A 21,658-nucleotide genomic window follows, 5' to 3' on the forward strand; every position below is an offset into this window, starting at 1 on the left:
ACTTTTAAATTAACAGTCTAACGCGCCAACCTATTCCACCACAGAGACTTGTCATATCCACATCATGGAGCAAAACAAACTGAGAACTGTCGTCCCTGGGTGGGCTCGAACCACCAACCTTTAGATTAACAGTCTAACGCGCTAACCAATTGCGCCACAGAGACTTGTGGTGTAATTGACCCTGACGCTTGATCACTGGCCATTCGTGCTCTCATCCAACTAAACATGGAGTTTACGAAACAACAACACTTTGTTCCAATGGTTTGACCATCAGCAGGGTAAAATAACAGGAATCTCATTACAGGTTCAGGATGTCACATCCACATCATGGAGCACAACAAACTGAGAACCATCGTCCCTGGGTGGGCTCGAAACACCAACCTTTAGATTAACAGTCTAACGAGCTAACCAATTTCGCCACAGAGGCTTGTGGTGTGATTGACCATGACGCTTGATTTCTGGCCATTCGTGCTCTCATCCAACTGAACATGGAGTTTACGAAACAACAACACTTTGTTCCAATGGTTGTGTTAACGTGCATCAAAAGTGCAGCAACATTTTCAAGGAAGTAGACCTGTAGTTTTCTAATGTTTGTTAGCTTTTTGAATGGCCTTAACAGGGCAAAAATGTAGTGCAATGTATGTCAGCGCAACATTATATTAAAAGGCATCTGGCAGGAGTAAATTCAGCTGCAATCACAAATATATTCTGATAAATATATATTTTAAACAACTGCATTTTCACAAATGTAATATATAATCGCCAAGCCCATTCAAAATAATTAGGGGACTGACTCCGGAAGAATGATGAAGTGGCTAGTCACTTTCATGGCGTATAGGCGTACATATACACACAAACACACTGGACCAACATTGTCCTTCTCGCGAGATAAATATAAATGCTAAGGTTTTTCATGCCAGATTGACATCATTTACGTTGTCATACCAGCCAGATTAATAAGAATAAATTATATGTTCCTTGGAGAACACAGAATGATCAAGCTATTGAGTAACAGAAGATCAAAGACCATTGACAGCCATTTTACCAGTAGGTATAGTAACTTGTCATCTTTCATGTTCAACAACACACCAATCACATGTGACAACAGGAAACACAGCAGGTCAAAAGCAAGCTTACTATAAAGCCAGGAAGGTCTTCCATATCACTAGAAACAGAAAGACAGCATCCCTGGGTGTGCTCAAATCACCAACTTTTAAATTGACAGTCTAACGCGCCAACCTATTCCACCACAGAGACTTGTCATATCCACATCATGCAGCAAAACAAACTGAGAACTGTGGTCCCTGGGTGGGATCGAACCACCAACCTTTAGATTAACAGTCTAACACGCTAACCAATTGCTCCACAGAGACTTGTGGTGTAATTGACCCTGACGCTTGATCGCTGGCCATTCGTGCTCTCATCCAACTGAACATGGAGTTTACGAAACAACAACACTTTGTTCCAATGGTTTGACCATCAGCAGGGTAAAATAACAGGAATCTCATTACAGGTTCAGGATGTCACATCCACATCATGTAGCACAACAAACTGAGAACTGTCGTACCTGGGTGGGCTCGAACCACCAACCTTTAGATTAACAGTCTAACGCGCTAACCAATTGCGCCACAGAGACTTGTGGTGTAATTGACCCTGACGCTTGATCGCTGGCCATTCGTGCTCTCATCCAACTGAACATGGAGTTTACGAAACAACAACACTTTGTTCCAATGGTTGTGTTAACGTGCATCAAAAGTGCAGCAACATTTTCAAGGAAGTAGACCTGTAGTTTTCTAATGTTTGTTAGCTTTTTGAATGGCCTTAAAAGGGCAAAAATGTAGTGCAATGTTCGCCAGCGCAACATTATATTAAAAGGCATCTGGCAGGAGTAAATTCAGCCGCAATCACAAATATATTCTGATAAATATATATTTTAAACAACTGCATTTTCACAAATGTAATATATAATCGCCAAGCCCATTCAAAATAATTAGGGGACTGACTCCGGAAGAATGATGAAGTGGCTAGTCACTTTCATGGCGTATAGGCGTACATATACACACAAACACACTGGACCAACATTGTCCTTCTCGCGAGATAAATATAAATGCTAAGGTTTTTCATGCCAGATTGACATCATTTACGTTGTCATACCAGCCAGATTAATAAGAATAAATGATATGTTCCTTGGAGAACACAGAATGATCAAGCTATTGAGTAACAGAAGATCAAAGACCATTGACAGCCATTTTACCAGTAGGTATAGTAACTTGTCATCTTTCATGTTCAACAACACACCAATCACATGTGACAACAGGAAACACAGCAGGTCAAAAGCAAGCTTACTGTAAAGCCAGGAAGGTCTTCCATATCACTAGAAACAGAAAGACAGCATCCCTGGGTGGGCTCAAATCACCAACTTTTAAATTAACAGTCTAACGCGCCAACCTATTCCACCACAGAGACTTGTCATATCCACATCATGGAGCAAAACAAACTGAGAACTGTCGTCCCTGGGTGGGCTCGAACCACCAACCTTTAGATTAACAGTCTAACGCGCTAACCAATTGCGCCACAGAGACTTGTGGTGTAATTGACCCTGACGCTTGATCGCTGGCCATTCGTGCTCTCATCCAACTGAACATGGAGTTTACGAAACAACAACACTTTGTTCCAATGGTTGTGTTAACGTGCATCAAAAGTGCAGCAACATTTTCAAGGAAGTAGACCTGTAGTTTTCTAATGTTTGTTAGCTTTTTGAATGGCCTTAAAAGGGAAAAAATGTAGTGCAATGTTCGTCAGCGCAACATTATATTAAAAGGCATCTGGCAGGAGTAAATTCAGCCGCAATCACAAATATATTCTGATAAATATATATTTTAAACAACTGCATTTTCACAAACGTAATATATAATCGCCAAGCCCATTCAAAATAATTAGGGGACTGACTCCGGAAGAATGATGAAGTGGCTAGTCACTTTCATGGCGTATAGGCGTACATATACACACAAACACACTGGACCAACATTGTCCTTCTCGCGAGATAAATATAAATGCTAAGGTTTTTCATGCCAGATTGACATCATTTACGTTGTCATACCAGCCAGATTAATAAGAATAAATTATATGTTCCTTGGAGAACACAGAATGATCAAGCTATTGAGTAACAGAAGATCAAAGACCATTGACAGCCATTTTACCAGTAGGTATAGTAACTTGTCATCTTTCAGGTTCAACAACACACCAATCACATGTGACAACAGGAAACACAGCAGGTCAAAAGCAGGCTTACTGTAAGGCCAGGAATGTCTTCCATATCACTGGGAACAGAAAGACAGCATCCCTGGGTGGGCTCAAATCACCAACTTTTAAATTAACAGTCTAACGCGCCAACCTATTCCATCACAGAGACTTGTCATATCCACATCATGGAGCAAAACAAACTGAGAACTGTCGTCCCTGGGTGGGCTCGAACCACCAACCTTTCGATTAACAGTCTAACGCGGTAACCATTTGCGCCACAGAGACTTGTGGTGAGATTGACCCTGACGCTTGATCGCTGGCCATTCGTGCTCTCATCCAACTGAACATGGAGTTGTCGAAACAACAACACTTTTTTCCAATGGTTTGAACATCAGCAGGGTAAAATAACAGGAATCTCATTACAGGTTCAGGATGTCACATCCACATCATGGAGCACAACAAACTGAGAACTGTCGTCTCTGGGTGGGCTCGAACCACCAACCTTTAGATTAACAGTCTAACGCGCTAACCAATTGCGCCACAGAGACTTGTGGTGTGATTGACCCTGACGCTTGATCGCTGGCCATTCGTGCTCTCATCCAACTGAACATGGAGTTTCGAAACAACAACACTTTGTTCCAATGGTTTGACCATCAGCAGGGTAAAATAACAGGAATCTCATTACAGGTTCAGGATGTCACATCCACATCATGGAGCACAACAAACTGAGAACTGTCGTCTCTGGGTGGGCTCGAACCACCAACCTTTAGATTAACAGTCTAACGCGCTAACCAATTGCGCCACAGAGACTTGTGGTGTAATTGACCCTGACGCTTGATCACTGGCCATTCGTGCTCTCATCCAACTGAACATGGAGTTTACGAAACAACAACACTTTGTTCCAATGGTTGTGTTAACGTGCATCAAAAGTGCAGCAACATTTTCAAGGAAGTAGACCTGTAGTTTTCTAATGTTTGTTAGCTTTTTGAATGGCCTTAAAAGGGCAAAAATGTAGTGCAATGTTCGTCAGCGCAACATTATATTAAAAGGCATCTGTCAGGAGTAAATTCAGCCGCAATCACAAATATATTCTGATAAATATATATTTTAAACAACTGCATTTTCACAAACGTAATATATAATCGCCAAGCCCATTCAAAATAATTAGGGGACTGACTCCGGAAGAATGATGAAGTGGCTAGTCACTTTCATGGCGTATAGGCGTACATATACACACAAACACACTGGACCAACATTGTCCTTCTCGCGAGATAAATATAAATGCTAAGGTTTTTCATGCCAGATTGACATCATTTACGTTGTCATACCAGCCAGATTAATAAGAATAAATTATATGTTCCTTGGAGAACACAGAATGATCAAGCTATTGAGTAACAGAAGATCAGAGACCATTGACAGCCATTTTACCAGTAGGTATAGTAACTTGTTATCTTTCAGGTTCAACAACACACCAATCACATGTGACAACAGGAAACACAGCAGGTCAAAAGCAGGCTTACTGTAAGGCCAGGAATGTCTTCCATATCACTGGGAACAGAAAGACAGCATCCCTGGGTGGGCTCAAATCACCAACTTTTAAATTAACAGTCTAACGCGCCAACCTATTCCATCACAGAGACTTGTCATATCCACATCATGGAGCAAAACAAACTGAGAACTGTCGTCCCTGGGTGGGCTCGAACCACCAACCTTTAGATTAACAGTCTAACGCGCTAACCAATTGCGCCACAGAGACTTGTGGTGTGATTGACCCTGACGCTTGATCGCTGGCCATTCGTGCTCTCATCCAACTGAACATGGAGTTGTCGAAACAACAACACTTTGTTCCAATGGTTTGACCATCAGCAGGGTAAAATAACAGGAATCTCATTACAGGTTCAGGATGTCACATCCACATCATGGAGCACAACAAACTGAGAACTGTCGTCTCTGGGTGGGCTCGAACCACCAACCTTTAGATTAACAGTCTAACGCGCTAACCAATTGCGCCACAGAGACTTGTGGTGTAATTGACCCTGACGCTTGATCACTGGCCATTCGTGCTCTCATCCAACTGAACATGGAGTTTACGAAACAACAACACTTTGTTCCAATGGTTGTGTTAACGTGCATCAAAAGTGCAGCAACATTTTCAAGGAAGTAGACCTGTAGTTTTCTAATGTTTGTTAGCTTTTTGAATGGCCTTAAAAGGGCAAAAAAAATGTAGTGCAATGTTCGTCAGCGCAACATTATATTAAAAGGCATCTGTCAGGAGTAAATTCAGCCGCAATCACAAATATATTCTGATAAATATATATTTTAAACAACTGCATTTTCACAAACGTAATATATAATCGCCAAGCCCATTCAAAATAATTAGGGGACTGACTCCGGAAGAATGATGAAGTGGCTAGTCACTTTCATGGCGTATAGGCGTACATATACACACAAACACACTGGACCAACATTGTCCTTCTCGCGAGATAAATATAAATGCTAAGGTTTTTCATGCCAGATTGACATCATTTACGTTGTCATACCAGCCAGATTAATAAGAATAAATTATATGTTCCTTGGAGAACACAGAATGATCAAGCTATTGAGTAACAGAAGATCAGAGACCATTGACAGCCATTTTACCAGTAGGTATAGTAACTTGTTATCTTTCAGGTTCAACAACACACCAATCACATGTGACAACAGGAAACACAGCAGGTCAAAAGCAGGCTTACTGTAAGGCCAGGAATGTCTTCCATATCACTGGGAACAGAAAGACAGCATCCCTGGGTGGGCTCAAATCACCAACTTTTAAATTAACAGTCTAACGCGCCAACCTATTCCATCACAGAGACTTGTCATATCCACATCATGGAGCAAAACAAACTGAGAACTGTCGTCCCTGGGTGGGCTCGAACCACCAACCTTTAGATTAACAGTCTAACGCGCTAACCAATTGCGCCACAGAGACTTGTGGTGTGATTGACCCTGACGCTTGATCGCTGGCCATTCGTGCTCTCATCCAACTGAACATGGAGTTGTCGAAACAACAACACTTTTTTCCAATGGTTTGACCATCAGCAGGGTAAAATAACAGGAATCTCATTTACAGGTTCATGGGCACAACAAATGTCATCCACATCATGGAGCACAACAAACTGAGAACTGTCGTCTCTGGGTGGGCTCGAACCACCAACATGGAGTTTTAGATTAACAGTCACAGGGTAAAATAACAGGAACTACAGGAGGATGTCACACTGTCGTCTCTGGGTGGGCTCGAACCACCAACCTTTAGATTAACAGTCTAACGCTAACCAATTGCGCCACAGAGACTTGTGGTGTGATTGACCCTGACGCTTGATCGCTGGCCATTCGTGCTCTCATCCAACTGAACATGGAGTTGTCGAAACAACAACACTTTGTTCCAATGGTTTGACCATCAGCAGGGTAAAATAACAGGAATCTCATTACAGGTTCAGGATGTCACATCCACATCATGGAGCACAACAAACTGAGAACTGTCGTCTCTGGGTGGGCTCGAACCACCAACCTTTAGATTAACAGTCTAACGCGCTAACCAATTGCGCCACAGAGACTTGTGGTGTAATTGACCCTGACGCTTGATCACTGGCCATTCGTGCTCTCATCCAACTGAACATGGAGTTTACGAAACAACAACACTTTGTTCCAATGGTTGTGTTAACGTGCATCAAAAGTGCAGCAACATTTTCAAGGAAGTAGACCTGTAGTTTTCTAATGTTTGTTAGCTTTTTGAATGGCCTTAAAAGGGCAAAAATGTAGTGCAATGTTCGTCAGCGCAACATTATATTAAAAGGCATCTGTCAGGAGTAAATTCAGCCGCAATCACAAATATATTCTGATAAATATATATTTTAAACAACTGCATTTTCACAAACGTAATATATAATCGCCAAGCCCATTCAAAATAATTAGGGGACTGACTCCGGAAGAATGATGAAGTGGCTAGTCACTTTCATGGCGTATAGGCGTACATATACACACAAACACACTGGACCAACATTGTCCTTCTCGCGAGATAAATATAAATGCTAAGGTTTTTCATGCCAGATTGACATCATTTACGTTGTCATACCAGCCAGATTAATAAGAATAAATTATATGTTCCTTGGAGAACACAGAATGATCAAGCTATTGAGTAACAGAAGATCAGAGACCATTGACAGCCATTTTACCAGTAGGTATAGTAACTTGTTATCTTTCAGGTTCAACAACACACCAATCACATGTGACAACAGGAAACACAGCAGGTCAAAAAGCAGGCTTACTGTAAGGCCAGGAATGTCTTCCATATCACTGGGAACAGAAAGACAGCATCCCTGGGTGGGCTCAAATCACCAACTTTTAAATTAACAGTCTAACGCGCCAACCTATTCCATCACAGAGACTTGTCATATCCACATCATGGAGCAAAACAAACTGAGAACTGTCGTCCCTGGGTGGGCTCGAACCACCAACCTTTAGATTAACAGTCTAACGCGCTAACCAATTGCGCCACAGAGACTTGTGGTGTGATTGACCCTGACGCTTGATCGCTGGCCATTCGTGCTCTCATCCAACTGAACATGGAGTTGTCGAAACAACAACAACATGGTTTGACCATCAGCAGGGTAAAATAACAGGAATCTCATTACAGGTTCAGGATGTCACATCCACATCATGGAGCACAACAAACTGAGAACTGTCGTCTCTGGGTGGGCTCGAACCACCAACCTTTAGTTCAACAGTCTAACGCGCTAACCAATTGCGCGAGACTTGTGGTGTGATTGACCCTGACGCTTGATCGCTGGCCATTCGTGCTCTCATCCAACTGAACATGGAGTTGTCGAAACAACAACACTTTGTTCCAATGGTTTGACCATCAGCAGGGTAAAATAACATGAATCTCATTACAGGTTCAGGATGTCACATCCAAATCATGGAGGAGAACAAACTGAGAACTGTCGTCTCTGGGTGGGCTCGAACCACCAACCTTTAGTTCAACAGTCTAACGCGCTAACCAATTGCGCCACAGAGACTTGTGGTGTGATTGACCCTGACGCTTGATCACTGGCCATTCGTGCTCTCATCCAACTGAACATGGAGTTTACGAAACAACAACACTTTGTTCCAATATTTGTGTTAACGTGCATCAAAAGTGCAGCAACATTTTCAAGGAAGTAGACCTGTAGTTTTCTAATGTTTGTTAGCTTTTTGAATGGCCTTAAAAGGGCAAAAATGTAGTGCAATGTTCGTCAGCGCAACATTATATTAAAAGGCATCTGTCAGGAGTAAATTCAGCCGCAATCACAAATATATTCTGATAAATATATATTTTAAACAACTGCATTTTCACAAACGTAATATATAATCGCCAAGCCCATTCAAAATAATTAGGGGACTGACTCCGGAAGAATGATGAAGTGGCTAGTCACTTTCATGGCGTATAGGCGTACATATACACACAAACACACTGGACCAACATTGTCCTTCTCGCGAGATAAATATAAAAGCTAAGGTTTTTCATGCCAGATTGACATCATTTACGTTGTCATACCAGCCAGATTAATAAGAATAAATTATATGTTCCTTGGAGAACACAGAATGATCAAGCTATTGAGTAACAGAAGATCAGAGACCATTGACAGCCATTTTACCAGTAGGTATAGTAACTTGTTATCTTTCAGGTTCAACAACACACCAATCACATGTGACAACAGGAAACACAGCAGGTCAAAAGCAGGCTTACTGTAAGGCCAGGAATGTCTTCCATATCACTGGGAACAGAAAGACAGCATCCCTGGGTGGGCTCAAATCACCAACTTTTAAATTAACAGTCTAACGCGCCAACCTATTCCATCACAGAGACTTGTCATATCCACATCATGGAGCAAAACAAACTGAGAACTGTCGTCCCTGGGTGGGTTCGAACCACCAACCTTTAGATTAACAGTCTAACGCGCGAACCAATTGCGCCACAGAGACTTGTGGTGTGATTGACCCTGACGCTTGATCGCTGGCAATTCGTGCTCTCATCCAACTGAACATGGAGTTGTCGAAACAACAACACTTTGTTCCAATGGTTTGACCATCAGCAGGGTAAAATAACAGGAATCTCATTACAGGTTCAGGATGTCACATCCACATCATGGAGCACAACAAACTGAGAACTGTCGTCTCTGGGTGGGCTCGAAACACCAACCTTTAGATTAACAGTCTAAAACGCTAACCAATTGCGCCACAGAGACTTGTGGTGTGATTGACCCTGACGCTTGATCGCTGGCCATTCCTGCTCTCATCCAACTGAACATGGAGTTGTCGAAACAACAACACTTTGTTCCAATGGTTTGACCATCAGCAGGGTAAAATAACAGGAATCTCATTACAGGTTCAGGATGTCACATCCATATCATGGAGCACAACAAACTGAGAACTGTCGTCTCTGGGTGGGCTCGAACCACCAACCTTTAGATTAACAGTCTAACGCGCTAACCAATTGCGCCACAGAGACTTGTGGTGTGATTGATTGACGCTTGATCGCTGGCCATTCGTGCTCTCATCCAACTGAACATGGAGTTTCGAAACAACAACACTTTGTTCCAATGGTTTGACCATCAGCAGGGTAAAATAACTGAATCTCATTACAGGATCCACATCATGGAGCACAACAAACTGAGAACTGTCGTCTCTGGGTGGGCTCGAAACACCAACCTTTAGATTAACAGTCTTAACCAATTGCGCCAAGAGACTTGTGGTGTGATTGACCCTGACGCTTGATCGCTGGCCATTCGTGCTCTCATCCAACTGAACATGGAGTTTCGAAACAACAACACTTTGTTCCAATGGTTTGACCATCAGCAGGGTAAAATAACAGGAATCTCATTACAGGTTCAGGATGTCACATCCACATCATGGAGCACAACAAACTGAGAACTGTCGTCTCTGGGTGGGCTCGAACCACCAATTAGATTAACAGTCTAACGCGCTAACCAATTGCGCCACAGAGACTTGTGGTGTAATTGACCCTGACGCTTGATCACTGGCCATTCGTGCTCTCATCCAACTGAACATGGAGTTTACGAAACAACAACACTTTGTTCCAATGGTTGTGTTAACGTGCATCAAAAGTGCAGCAACATTTTCAAGGAAGTAGACCTGTAGTTTTCTAATGTTTGTTAGCTTTTTGAATGGCCTTAAAAGGGCAAAAATGTAGTGCAATGTTCGTCAGCGCAACATTATATTAAAAGGCATCTGTCAGGAGTAAATTCAGCCGCAATCACAAATATATTCTGATAAATATATATTTTAAACAACTGCATTTTCACAAACGTAATATATAATCGCCAAGCCCATTCAAAATAATTAGGGGACTGACTCCGGAAGAATGATGAAGTGGCTAGTCACTTTCATGGCGTATAGGCGTACATATACACACAAACACACTGGACCAACATTGTCCTTCTCACGAGATAAATATAAATGCTAAGGTTTTTCATGCCAGATTGACGCCATTTCCATTGTCATACCAGCCAGATTAATAAGAATAAATTATATGTTCCTTGGAGAACACAGAATGATCAAGCTATTGAGTAACAGAAGATCAGAGACCATTGACAGCCATTTTACCAGTAGGTATAGTAACTTGTCATCTTTCAGGTTCAACAACAAAATAATTAGGGGACTGACTCCGGAAGAATGATGAAGTGGCTAGTCACTTTCATGGCGTATAGGCGTACATATACACACAAACACACTGGACCAACATTGTCCTTCTTGAGATAAATATAAATGCTAAGGTTTTTCATGCCAGATTGACATCATTTATGTTGTCATACCAGCCAGATTAATAAGAATAAATTATATGTTCCTTGGAGAACACAGAATGATCAAGCTATTGAGTAACAGAAGATCAGAGACCATTGACAGCCATTTTACCAGTAGGTATAGTAACTTGTTATCTTTCAGGTTCAACAACACACCAATCACATGTGACAACAGGAAACACAGCAGGTCAAAAGCAGGCTTACTGTAAGGCCAGGAATGTCTTCCATATCACTGGGAACAGAAAGACAGCATCCCTGGGTGGGCTCAAATCACCAACTTTTAAATTAACAGTCTAACGCGCCAACCTATTCCATCACAGAGACTTGTCATATCCACATCATGGAGCAAAACAAACTGAGAACTGTCGTCCCTGGGTGGGCTCGAACCACCAACCTTTAGATTAACAGTCTAACGCGCTAACCAATTAACAGAGACTTGTGGTGTGATTGACCCTGACGCTTGATCGCTGGCCATTCGTGCTCTCATCCAACTGAACATGGAGTTGTCGAAACAACAACACTTTGTTCCAATGGTTTGACCATCAGCAGGGTAAAATAACAGGAATCTCATTACAGGTTCAGGATGTCACATCCACATCATGGAGCACAACAAACTGAGAACTGTCGTCTCTGGGTGGGCTCGAACCACCAACCTTTAGATTAACAGTCTAACGCGCTAACCAATTGCGCCACAGAGACTTGTGGTGTGATTGACCCTGACGCTTGATCGCTGGCCATTCGTGCTCTCATCCAACTGAACATGGAGTTGTCGAAACAACAACACTTTGTTCCAATGGTTTGACCATCAGCAGGGTAAAATAACAGGAATCTCATTACAGGTTCAGGATGTCACATCCACATCATGGAGCACAACAAACTGAGAACTGTCGTCTCTGGGTGGGCTCAAACCACCAACCTTTAGATTAACAGTCTAACGCGCTAACCAATTGCGCCACAGAGACTTGTGGTGTGATTGACCCTGACGCTTGATCGCTGGCAATTCGTGCTCTCATCCAACTGAACATGGAGTTGTCGAAACAACAACACTTTGTTCCAATGGTTTGACCATCAGCAGGGTAAAATAACAGGAATCTCATTACAGGTTCAGGATGTCACATCCACATCATGGAGCACAACAAACTGAGAACTGTCGTCTCTGGGTGGGCTCGAAACACCAACCTTTAGATTAACAGTCTAACGCGCTAACCAATTGCGCCACAGAGACTTGTGGTGTGATTGACCCTGACGCTTGATCGCTGGCCATTCGTGCTCTCATCCAACTGAACATGGAGTTGTCGAAACAACAACACTTTGTTCCAATGGTTTGACCATCAGCAGGGTAAAATAACAGGAATCTCATTACAGGTTCAGGATGTCACATCCACATCATGGAGCACAACAAACTGAGAACTGTCGTCTCTGGGTGGGCTCGAACCACCAACCTTTAGATTAACAGTCTAACGCGCTAACCAATTGCGCCACAGAGACTTGTGGTGTAATTGACCCTGACGCTTGATCACTGGCCATTCGTGCTCTCATCCAACTGAACATGGAGTTTACGAAACAACAACACTTTGTTCCAATGGTTGTGTTAACGTGCATCAAAAGTGCAGCAACATTTTCAAGGAAGTAGACCTGTAGTTTTCTAATGTTTGTTAGCTTTTTGAATGGCCTTAAAAGGGCAAAAATGTAGTGCAATGTTCGTCAGCGCAACATTATATTAAAAGGCATCTGTCAGGAGTAAATTCAGCCGCAATCACAAATATATTCTGATAAATATATATTTTAAACAACTGCATTTTCACAAACGTAATATATAATCGCCAAGCCCATTCAAAATAATTAGGGACTGACTCCGGAAGAATGATGAAGTGGCTAGTCACTTTCATGGCGTATAGGCGTACATATACACACAAACACACTGGACCAACATTGTCCTTCTCGCGAGATAAATATAAATGCTAAGGTTTTTCATGCCAGATTGACATCATTTACGTTGTCATACCAGCCAGATTAATAAGAATAAATTATATGTTCCTTGGAGAACACAGAATGATCAAGCTATTGAGTAACAGAAGATCAGAGACCATTGACAGCCATTTTACCAGTAGGTATAGTAACTTGTTATCTTTCAGGTTCAACAACACACCAATCACATGTGACAACAGGAAACACAGCAGGTCAAAAGCAGGCTTACTGTAAGGCCAGGAATGTCTTCCATATCACTGGGAACAGAAAGACAGCATCCCTGGGTGGGCTCAAATCACCAACTTTTAAATTAACAGTCTAACGCGCCAACCTATTCCATCACAGAGACTTGTCATATCCACATCATGGAGCAAAACAAATTGAGAACTGTCGTCCCTGGGTGGGCTCGAACCACCAACCTTTAGATTAACAGTCTAACGCGCTAACCAATTGCGCCACAGAGACTTGTGGTGTGATTGACCCTGACGCTTGATCGCTGGCCATTCGTGCTCTCATCCAACTGAACATGGAGTTGTCGAAACAACAACACTTTTTTCCAATGGTTTGACCATCAGCAGGGTAAAATAACAGGAATCTCATTACAGGTTCAGGATGTCACATCCACATCATGGAGCACAACAAACTGAGAACTGTCGTCTCTGGGTGGGCTCGAACCACCAACCTTTAGATTAACAGTCTAACTCGCTAACCAATTGCGCCACAGAGACTTGTGGTGTGATTGACCCTGACGCTTGATCGCTGGCAATTCGTGCTCTCATCCAACTGAACATGGAGTTTTCGAAACAACAACACTTTGTTCCAATGGTTTGACCATCAGCAGGGTAAAATAACAGGAATCTCATTACAGGTTCAGGATGTCACATCCACATCATGGAGCACAACAAACTGAGAACTGTCGTCTCTGGGTGGGCTCGAACCACCAACCTTTAGATTAACAGTCTAACGCGCTAACCAATTGCGCCACAGAGACTTGTGGTGTAATTGACCCTGACGCTTGATCACTGGCCATTCGTGCTCTCATCCAACTGAACATGGAGTTTACGAAACAACAACACTTTGTTCCAATGGTTGTGTTAACGTGCATCAAAAGTGCAGCAACATTTTCAAGGAAGTAGACCTGTAGTTTTCTAATGTTTGTTAGCTTTTTGAATGGCCTTAAAAGGGCAAAAATGTAGTGCAATGTTCGTCAGCGCAACATTATATTAAAAGGCATCTGTCAGGAGTAAATTCAGCCGCAATCACAAATATATTCTGATAAATATATATTTTAAACAACTGCATTTTCACAAACGTAATATATAATCGCCAAGCCCATTCAAAATAATTAGGGGACTGACTCCGGAAGAATGATGAAGTGGCTAGTCACTTTCATGGCGTATAGGCGTACATATACACACAAACACACTGGACCAACATTGTCCTTCTCGCGAGATAAATATAAAAGCTAAGGTTTTTCATGCCAGATTGACATCATTTCCATTGTCATACCAGCCAGATTAATAAGAATAAATTATATGTTCCTTGGAGAACACAGAATGATCAAGCTATTGAGTAACAGAAGATCAGAGACCATTGACAGCCATTTTACCAGTAGGTATAGTAACTTGTCATCTTTCAGGTTCAACAACAAAATAATTAGGGGACTGACTCCGGAAGAATGATGAAGTGGCTAGTCACTTTCATGGCGTATAGGCGTACATATACACACAAACACACTGGACCAACATTGTCCTTCTCGAGATAAATATAAATGCTAAGGTTTTTCATGCCAGATTGACATCATTTATGTTGTCATACCAGCCAGATTAATAAGAATAAATTATATGTTCCTTGGAGAACACAGAATGATCAAGCTATTGAGTAACAGAAGATCAGAGACCATTGACAGCCATTTTACCAGTAGGTATAGTAACTTGTTATCTTTCAGGTTCAACAACACACCAATCACATGTGACAACAGGAAACACAGCAGGTCAAAAGCAGGCTTACTGTAAGGCCAGGAATGTCTTCCATATCACTGGGAACAGAAAGACAGCATCCCTGGGTGGGCTCAAATCACCAACTTTTAAATTAACAGTCTAACGCACCAACCTATTCCATCACAGAGACTTGTCATATCCACATCATGGAGCAAAACAAACTGAGAACTGTCGTCCCTGGGTGGGCTCGAACCACCAACCTTTAGATTAACAGTCTAACGCGCTAACCAATTGCGCCACAGAGACTTGTGGTGTGATTGACCCTGACGCTTGATCGCTGGCCATTCGTGCTCTCATCCAACTGAACATGGAGTTGTCGAAACAACAACACTTTGTTCCAATGGTTTGACCATCAGCAGGGTAAAATAACAGGAATCTCATTACAGGTTCAGGATGTCACATCCACATCATGGAGCACAACAAACTGAGAACTGTCGTCTCTGGGTGGGCTCGAAACACCAACCTTTAGATTAACAGTCTAACGCGCTAACCAATTGCGCCACAGAGACTTGTGGTGTGATTGACCCTGACGCTTGATCGCTGGCCATTCGTGCTCTCATCCAACTGAACATGGAGTTGTCGAAACAACAACACTTTGTTCCAATGGTTTGACCATCAGCAGGGTAAAATAACAGGAATCTCATTACAGGTTCAGGATGTCACATCCATTTCATGGAGCACAACAAACTGAGAACTGTCGTCTCTGGGTGGGCTAAAACCACCAACCTTTAGATTAACAGTCTAACGCACTAACCAATTGCGCCACAGAGACTTGTGGTGTAATTGACCCTGACGCTTGATCGCTGGCCATTCGTGCTCTCATCCAACTGAACATGGAGTTTCGAAACAACAACACTTTGTTCCAATGGTTTGACCATCAGCAGGGTAAAATAACAGGAATCTCATTACAGGTTCAGGATGTCACATCCACATCATGGAGCACAACAAACTGAGAACTGTCGTCTCTGGGTGGGCTCGAACCACCAACCTTTAGATTAACAGTCTAACGCGCTAACCAATTGCGCCACAGAGACTTGTGGTGTGATTGACCCTGACGCTTGATCGCTGGCCATTCGTGCTCTCATCCAACTGAACATGGAGTTTTCGAAACAACAACACTTTGTTCCAATGGTTTGACCATCAGCAGGGTAAAATAACAGGAATCTCATTACAGGTTCAGGATGTCACATCCACATCATGGAGCACAACAAACTGAGAACTGTCGTCTCTGGGTGGGCTCGAACCACCAACCTTTAGATTAACAGTCTAACGCGCTAACCAATTGCGCCACAGAGACTTGTGGTGTAATTGACCCTGACGCTTGATCACTGGCCATTCGTGCTCTCATCCAACTGAACATGGAGTTTACGAAACAACAACACTTTGTTCCAATGGTTGTGTTAACGTGCATCAAAAGTGCAGCAACATTTTCAAGGAAGTAGACCTGTAGTTTTCTAATGTTTGTTAGCTTTTTGAATGGCCTTAAAAGGGCAAAAATGTAGTGCAATGTTCGTCAGCGCAACATTATATTAAAAGGCATCTGTCAGGAGTAAATTCAGCCGCAATCACAAATATATTCTGATAAATATATATTTTAAACAACTGCATTTTCACAAACGTAATATATAATCGCCAAGCCCATTCAAAATAATTAGGGGACTGACTCCGGAAGAATGATGAAGTGGCTAGTCACTTTCATGGCGTATAGGCGTACATATACACACAAACACACTGGACCAACATTGTCCTTCTCACGAGATAAATATAAATGCTAAGGTTTTTCATGCCAGATTGACGCCATTTCCATTGTCATACCAGCCAGATTAATAAGAATAAATTATATGTTCCTTGGAGAACACAGAATGATCAAGCTATTGAGTAACAGAAGATCAGAGACCATTGACAGCCATTTTACCAGTAGGTATAGTAACTTGTCATCTTTCAGGTTCAACAACAAAATAATTAGGGGACTGACTCCGGAAGAATGATGAAGTGGCTAGTCACTTTCATGGCGTATAGGCGTACATATACACACAAACACACTGGACCAACATTGTCCTTCTCGCGAGATAAATATAAATGCTAAGGTTTTTCATGCCAGATTGACATCATTTATGTTGTCATACCAGCCAGATTAATAAGAATAAATTATATGTTCCTTGGAGAACACAGAATGATCAAGCTATTGAGTAACAGAAGATCAGAGACCATTGACAGCCATTTTACCAGTAGGTATAGTAACTTGTTATCTTTCAGGTTCAACAACACACCAATCACATGTGACAACAGGAAACACAGCAGGTCAAAAGCAGGCTTACTGTAAGGCCAGGAATGTCTTCCATATCACTGGGAACAGAAAGACAGCATCCCTGGGTGGGCTCAAATCACCAACTTTTAAATTAACAGTCTAACGCACCAACCTATTCCATCACAGAGACTTGTCATATCCACATCATGGAGCAAAACAAACTGAGAACTGTCGTCCCTGGGTGGGCTCGAACCACCAACCTTTAGATTAACAGTCTAACGCGCTAACCAATTGCGCCACAGAGACTTGTGGTGTGATTGACCCTGACGCTTGATCGCTGGCCATTCGTGCTCTCATCCAACTGAACATGGAGTTGTCGAAACAACAACACTTTGTTCCAATGGTTTGACCATCAGCAGGAATCTCATTACAGGATGTCACATCCACATCATGGAGCACAACAAACTGAGAACTGTCGTCTCTGGGTGGGCTCGAACCACCAACCTTTAGATTAACAGTCTAACGCGCTAACCAATTGCGCCACAGAGACTTGTGGTGTGATTGACCCTGACGCTTGATCGCTGGCCATTCGTGCTCTCATCCAACTGAACATGGAGTTGTCGAAACAACAACACTTTGTTCCAATGGTTTGACCATCAGCAGGGTAAAATAACAGGAATCTCATTACAGGTTCAGGATGTCACATCCACATCATGGAGCACAACAAACTGAGAACTGTCGTCTCTGGGTGGGCTCGAACCACCAACCTTTAGATTAACAGTCTAACGCGCTAACCAATTGCGCCACAGAGACTTGTGGTGTGATTGACCCTGACGCTTGATCGCTGGCCATTCGTGCTCTCATCCAACTGAACATGGAGTTGTCGAAACAACAACACTTTGTTCCAATGGTTTGACCATCAGCAGGGTAAAATAACAGGAATCATTCAGGATGTCATATCCACATCATGGAGCACAACAAACTGAGAACTGTCGTCTCTGGGTGGGCTCGAACCACCAACCTTTAGATTAACAGTCTAACGCGCTAACCAATTGCGCCACAGAGACTTGTGGTGTGATTGACCCTGACGCTTGATCGCTGGCCATTCGTGCTCTCATCCAACTGAACATGGAGTTTCGAAACAACAACACTTTGTTCCAATGGTTTGACCATCAGCAGGGTAAAATAACAGGAATCTCATTACAGGTTCAGGATGTCACATCCACATCATGGAGCACAACAAACTGAGAACTGTCGTCTCTGGGTGGGCTCGAACCACCAACCTTTAGATTAACAGTCTAACGCGCTAACCAATTGCGCCACAGAGACTTGTGGTGTAATTGACCCTGACGCTTGATCACTGGCCATTCGTGCTCTCATCCAACTGAACATGGAGTTTGAAACAACAACACTTTGTTCCAATGGTTGTGTTAACGTGCATCAAAAGTGCAGCAACATTTTCAAGGAAGTAGACCTGTAGTTTTCTAATGTTTGTTAGCTTTTTGAATGGCCTTAAAAGGGCAAAAATGTAGTGCAATGTTCGTCAGCGCAACATTATATTAAAAGGCATCTGTCAGGAGTAAATTCAGCCGCAATCACAAATATATTCTGATAAATATATATTTTAAACAACTGCATTTTCACAAACGTAATATATAATCGCCAAGCCCATTCAAAATAATTAGGGACTGACTCCGGAAGAATGATGAAGTGGCTAGTCACTTTCATGGCGTATAGGCGTACATATACACACAAACACACTGGACCAACATTGTCCTTCTCACGAGATAAATATAAATGCTAAGGTTTTTCATGCCAGATTGACATCATTTCCATTGTCATACCAGCCAGATTAATAAGAATAAATTATATGTTCCTTGGAGAACACAGAATGATCAATTGAGTAACAGAAGATCAGAGACCATTGACAGCCATTTTACCAGTAGGTATAGTAACTTGTCATCTTTCAGGTTCAACAACAAAATAATTAGGGGACTGAACAGGAAGAATGAAGTGAAGTGGCTAGTCACTTTCATGGCGTATGGCGTACATATACACACAAACACACTGGACCAACATTGTCCTTCTGGAGATAAATATAAATGCTAAGGTTTTTCATGCCAGATTGACATCATTTATGTTGTCATACCAGCCAGATTAATAAGAATAAATTATATGTTCCTTGGAGAACACAGAATGATCAAGCTATTGAGTAACAGAAGATCAGAGACCATTGACAGCCATTTTACCAGTAGGTATAGTAACTTGTTATCTTTCAGGTTCAACAACACACCAATCACATGTGACAACAGGAAACACAGCAGGTCAAAAGCAGGCTTACTGTAAGGCCAGGAATGTCTTCCATATCACTGGGAACAGAAAGACAGCATCCTGGGTGGGCTCAAATCACCAACTTTTAAATTAACAGTCTAACGCGCCAACCTATTCCATCACAGAGACTTGTCATATCCACATCATGGAGCAAAACAAACTGAGAACTGTCGTCCCTGGGTGGGCTCGAACCACCAACCTTTAGATTAACAGTCTAACGCGCTAACCAATTGCGCCACAGAGACTTGTGGTGTGATTGACCCTGACGCTTGATCGCTGGCCATTCGTGCTCTCATCCAACTGAACATGGAGTTGTCGAAACAACAACACTTTGTTCCAATGGTTTGACCATCAGCAGGGTAAAATAACAGGAATCTCATTACAGGTTCAGGATGTCACATCCACATCATGGAGCACAACAAACTGAGAACTGTCGTCTCTGGGTGGGCTCGAACCACCAACCTTTAGATTAACAGTCTAACGCGCTAACCAATTGCGCCACAGAGACTTGTGGTGTAATTGACCCTGACGCTTGATCACTGGCCATTCGTGCTCTCATCCAACTGAACATGGAGTTTACGAAACAACAACACTTTGTTCCAATGGTTGTGTTAACGTGCATCAAAAGTGCAGCAACATTTTCAAGGAAGTAGACCTGTAGTTTTCTAATGTTTGTTAGCTTTTTGAATGGCCTTAAAAGGGCAAAAATGTAGTGCAATGTTCGTCAGCGCAACATTATATTAAAAGGCATCTGTCAGGAGTAAATTCAGCCGCAATCACAAATATATTCTGATAAATATATATTTTAAACAACTGCATTTTCACAAACGTAATATATAATCGCCAAGCCCATTCAAAATAATTAGGGGACTGACTCCGGAAGAATGATGAAGTGGCTAGTCACTTTCATGGCGTATCGGCGTACATATACACACAAACACACTGGACCAACATTGTCCTTCTCGCGAGATAAATATAAATGCTAAGGTTTTTCATGCCAGATTGACGCCATTTACATTGTCATACCAGCCAGATTAATAAGAATAAATTATATGTTCCTTGGAGAACACAGAATGATCAAGCTATTGAGTAACAGAAGATCAGAGACCATTGACAGCCATTTTACCAGTAGGTATAGTAACTTGTCATCTTTCAGGTTCAACAACACACCAATCACATGTGACAACAGGAAACACAGCAGGTCAAAAGCAGGCTTACTGTAAGGCCAGGAAGGTCTTCCATATCACTGATAAAAGAAAGACAGCATCCCTGGGTGGGCTCAAATCACCAACTTTTAAATTAACAGTCTAACGCGCCAACCTATTCCATCACAGAGACTTGTCATATCCACATCATGGAGCAAAACAAACTGAGAACTTTCGTCCCTGGGTGGGCTCGAACCACCAACCTTTAGATTAACAGTCTAACGCGCTAACCAATTGCGCCACAGAGACTTGTGGTGTGATTGACCCTGACGCTTGATCGCTGGCCATTCGTGCTCTCATCCAACTGAACATGGAGTTGTCGAAACAACAACACTTTGTTCCAATGGCATCTAACAGGAATCTCATTACAGGTTTCCACATCATCAGCACAACAAACTGAGGTAAAATAACACCAACCTTTAGGAATCTGCGCCACAGAGACTTGTGGTGTGATTGACCCATCACGCTTGATACCTGGCCATTCGTGCTCTCATCCAACTGAACATGGAGCTATCATCCAGAAGGCGAGGTCAACAACAAAACAGCTTCTAACTCAGGCTTTGACTGTTAAACAGCCACCACTAACAAGTGGTTTGACTCTGGGTGCAGGGTAACCAATGGGAAATGATGTAAATAACAGAATCTCATTTGCATATGTATTACTGTAGTCTAGATCATCGACTGCATTCTTATGTCACTCCACATTGGAGCACAACAAACTGAGAACTGTACAATTCATCTACTGGGCTCTGTACCATCACTCATTCATATATCCTTATGTACAATTCCACCTTGTTAGTTAACAGTTAACTGCATTAACCAACT

General features: G+C 42.3%; 1 protein-coding gene and 26 non-coding genes across 27 annotated transcripts in view; all 27 read right to left on the bottom strand.

The window, feature by feature from the left end:
- Positions 1-21,658, bottom strand: part of LOC135572704 (uncharacterized) — a 221,963-nt gene that overhangs the window by 65,945 nt on the left and 134,360 nt on the right. The gene's annotated exons all lie outside the window — the stretch shown is intronic.
- trnan-guu (transfer RNA asparagine (anticodon GUU)) lies at positions 91-164 on the bottom strand. Its single transcript has one exon. It is a non-coding gene; the product is annotated as a tRNA-Asn (tRNA).
- On the bottom strand, positions 2,509-2,582 carry trnan-guu (transfer RNA asparagine (anticodon GUU)). Its single transcript has one exon. It is a non-coding gene; the product is annotated as a tRNA-Asn (tRNA).
- Positions 3,718-3,791, bottom strand: trnan-guu (transfer RNA asparagine (anticodon GUU)). The gene has a single exon. It is a non-coding gene; the product is annotated as a tRNA-Asn (tRNA).
- On the bottom strand, positions 3,980-4,053 carry trnan-guu (transfer RNA asparagine (anticodon GUU)). The gene has a single exon. It is a non-coding gene; the product is annotated as a tRNA-Asn (tRNA).
- Positions 4,926-4,999, bottom strand: trnan-guu (transfer RNA asparagine (anticodon GUU)). The gene has a single exon. It is a non-coding gene; the product is annotated as a tRNA-Asn (tRNA).
- On the bottom strand, positions 5,189-5,262 carry trnan-guu (transfer RNA asparagine (anticodon GUU)). The gene has a single exon. It is a non-coding gene; the product is annotated as a tRNA-Asn (tRNA).
- Positions 6,138-6,211, bottom strand: trnan-guu (transfer RNA asparagine (anticodon GUU)). Its single transcript has one exon. It is a non-coding gene; the product is annotated as a tRNA-Asn (tRNA).
- On the bottom strand, positions 6,763-6,836 carry trnan-guu (transfer RNA asparagine (anticodon GUU)). The gene has a single exon. It is a non-coding gene; the product is annotated as a tRNA-Asn (tRNA).
- On the bottom strand, positions 7,710-7,783 carry trnan-guu (transfer RNA asparagine (anticodon GUU)). The gene has a single exon. It is a non-coding gene; the product is annotated as a tRNA-Asn (tRNA).
- Positions 9,696-9,769, bottom strand: trnan-guu (transfer RNA asparagine (anticodon GUU)). The gene has a single exon. It is a non-coding gene; the product is annotated as a tRNA-Asn (tRNA).
- On the bottom strand, positions 11,707-11,780 carry trnan-guu (transfer RNA asparagine (anticodon GUU)). The gene has a single exon. It is a non-coding gene; the product is annotated as a tRNA-Asn (tRNA).
- On the bottom strand, positions 11,970-12,043 carry trnan-guu (transfer RNA asparagine (anticodon GUU)). The gene has a single exon. It is a non-coding gene; the product is annotated as a tRNA-Asn (tRNA).
- Positions 12,496-12,569, bottom strand: trnan-guu (transfer RNA asparagine (anticodon GUU)). Its single transcript has one exon. It is a non-coding gene; the product is annotated as a tRNA-Asn (tRNA).
- On the bottom strand, positions 13,441-13,514 carry trnan-guu (transfer RNA asparagine (anticodon GUU)). The gene has a single exon. It is a non-coding gene; the product is annotated as a tRNA-Asn (tRNA).
- On the bottom strand, positions 13,967-14,040 carry trnan-guu (transfer RNA asparagine (anticodon GUU)). Its single transcript has one exon. It is a non-coding gene; the product is annotated as a tRNA-Asn (tRNA).
- Positions 15,222-15,295, bottom strand: trnan-guu (transfer RNA asparagine (anticodon GUU)). Its single transcript has one exon. It is a non-coding gene; the product is annotated as a tRNA-Asn (tRNA).
- Positions 16,010-16,083, bottom strand: trnan-guu (transfer RNA asparagine (anticodon GUU)). Its single transcript has one exon. It is a non-coding gene; the product is annotated as a tRNA-Asn (tRNA).
- trnan-guu (transfer RNA asparagine (anticodon GUU)) lies at positions 16,273-16,346 on the bottom strand. The gene has a single exon. It is a non-coding gene; the product is annotated as a tRNA-Asn (tRNA).
- On the bottom strand, positions 17,530-17,603 carry trnan-guu (transfer RNA asparagine (anticodon GUU)). Its single transcript has one exon. It is a non-coding gene; the product is annotated as a tRNA-Asn (tRNA).
- trnan-guu (transfer RNA asparagine (anticodon GUU)) lies at positions 17,774-17,847 on the bottom strand. The gene has a single exon. It is a non-coding gene; the product is annotated as a tRNA-Asn (tRNA).
- Positions 18,037-18,110, bottom strand: trnan-guu (transfer RNA asparagine (anticodon GUU)). The gene has a single exon. It is a non-coding gene; the product is annotated as a tRNA-Asn (tRNA).
- trnan-guu (transfer RNA asparagine (anticodon GUU)) lies at positions 18,291-18,364 on the bottom strand. Its single transcript has one exon. It is a non-coding gene; the product is annotated as a tRNA-Asn (tRNA).
- trnan-guu (transfer RNA asparagine (anticodon GUU)) lies at positions 18,553-18,626 on the bottom strand. The gene has a single exon. It is a non-coding gene; the product is annotated as a tRNA-Asn (tRNA).
- trnan-guu (transfer RNA asparagine (anticodon GUU)) lies at positions 19,800-19,873 on the bottom strand. The gene has a single exon. It is a non-coding gene; the product is annotated as a tRNA-Asn (tRNA).
- trnan-guu (transfer RNA asparagine (anticodon GUU)) lies at positions 20,063-20,136 on the bottom strand. The gene has a single exon. It is a non-coding gene; the product is annotated as a tRNA-Asn (tRNA).
- trnan-guu (transfer RNA asparagine (anticodon GUU)) lies at positions 21,009-21,082 on the bottom strand. Its single transcript has one exon. It is a non-coding gene; the product is annotated as a tRNA-Asn (tRNA).

Source organism: Oncorhynchus nerka, linkage group LG8 (assembly GCF_034236695.1).
Source record: "Oncorhynchus nerka isolate Pitt River linkage group LG8, Oner_Uvic_2.0, whole genome shotgun sequence".
In the NCBI taxonomy this organism is placed as follows: Eukaryota; Metazoa; Chordata; class Actinopteri; order Salmoniformes; family Salmonidae; genus Oncorhynchus; species Oncorhynchus nerka.